The sequence below is a fragment of the Rhinopithecus bieti genome, unplaced genomic scaffold, assembly GCF_001698545.2.
Source record: "Rhinopithecus bieti isolate Rb0 unplaced genomic scaffold, ASM169854v2 repeat_32708, whole genome shotgun sequence".
In the NCBI taxonomy this organism is placed as follows: Eukaryota; Metazoa; Chordata; class Mammalia; order Primates; family Cercopithecidae; genus Rhinopithecus; species Rhinopithecus bieti.
Genome location: NW_016839950.1, coordinates 1 through 1,681, shown reverse-complemented (window position 1 = coordinate 1,681; position 1,681 = coordinate 1). Strand labels below are relative to the sequence as shown.

General features: G+C 43.5%; 1 pseudogene; it reads left to right on the top strand.

Annotated features, from left to right (window-relative positions):
• The first annotated feature begins 82 nt into the window (after window positions 1-82).
• On the top strand, window positions 83-956 carry LOC108524927 (zinc finger protein 669-like; annotated as a pseudogene).
• The last annotated feature ends 725 nt before the right edge of the window (window positions 957-1,681 follow it).

Below are 1,681 nucleotides of genomic sequence, written 5' to 3'. Positions count from 1 at the left end.
AGTGTAAGTCCAAGACCTATTAATAAGTAGAAAGTTACTAAACTAAGCAATAAAAATGTGCTTGTCATTTTTTTACAGAAATCATATGGTACAGAGACTGTGTGAAAGCAAAGAAGGTAGTCAGTATGATGGACAAGTTGTCAGCCAAATTCCAAATCTTGATCTGAATGAGAACATTTCTACTGGATTAAAACAATGTGAATGCAGTATTTGTGGAAAAGTCTTTGTACGTCATTCCCTCCTTAATAGGCACATCCTAGCTCACACAGGATACAAACCATATGGAGAGAAGCAATATAAATGTGAACAGTGTGGGAAATTCTTCATTTCTGTTCCAGGTGTTAGAAGACACATGATAATGCACAGTGGAAATCCAGCTTATAAATGTACGATATGTGGGAAAGCTTTTATTTTCTCAATTCAGTTGAAAGACATCAGAGAACTCACACAGGAGAAAAACCCTATAAATGTAAACAACATGGTAAAGTGTTCACTGTTTCTGGTTCTTGTCTAACACATGAACAAACTCACTGAAGAGAAACACTATGAATGTAAGGAATGTGGGAAAACATTCAGATTTTCTTGTTCTTTTAAGACGTATGAAAGGATTCACACTGGAGAAAGACCCTATAAATGTACCAAACGTGATAAAGCCTTCAGCTGTTCCACTTCCCTTCTTTACTATGGAAGCATTCATACTAGAGACAGACCCTATGAATGTAAACAACGTGGCAAAGCCTTTAGTGGTTTGAGTTCCCTTTGTAACCATAGAAGTACTCATACTGGAGAGAAAGCCTATGAATGTAAACAATGTGACCAAGCCTTCAGTCACCTCAGTTCCCTTCACCTCTACGGAAGAATTCATACTGGAGAAAAACTCTATGAATGTAAGAGATGTGGTAAAGCCTACACTCCTTCCAGTCACCTTACTCGCCATGAAAGAAATCATAATATAGAGTCTGGGTGTAGTGACTCGGCCTATAATCCCAGCACTTTGGGAGGCCAAGGTGTGTGAATTGCTTGAGCCCAGGAGTTCATAACCAGCCCGAATGAAAACAATGTGAAACAAACTGGGCAACATGGTGAAACCCTGTCTCTAGAAAAAATAAAATAATGCTGGGCACGCTGGCTCACACCAGCTACTCCGGAGGCTGAGGCAGGAGAAGGGTGTGAACCCAGGAGGCAGAGCTTGCAGTGAGCCGAGATCGCACCACTGCACTCCAGCCTGGGCGACAGAGCAAGACTCCGAGACTCCATGTCCAAAAAAAGAAAATAAGCCGGGCAGGGTGGCTCACGCCTGTAATCCCAGCACTTTGGGAGGCTGAGGCGGGCGGTTCACGAGGTCAGGAGATCGAGACCATCCTGGCTGACAGGGTGAAACCCCGTCTCTACTAAAAATACAAAAAATTAGCCGGGCGCTGCGGCAGGCGCCTGTAGTCCCAGCTACTCAGAGGCTGAGGCAGGAGAATGGCGTGAACCCGGGAGGCGGAGGTTGCAGTGAGCCGAGATCGTACCACTGCACTCCAGCCTGGGTGACAGAGCGAGACTCCGTCTCGGAAACACATAGATAGATAGATAGATAGATAGATAGATAGATAGATAGATAGATAGATAGATAGAGATGATTGATAGATAGACCTCAGGAAGGAAAAGGGCCTTCTAACCACTTTTTTTTTTTTTC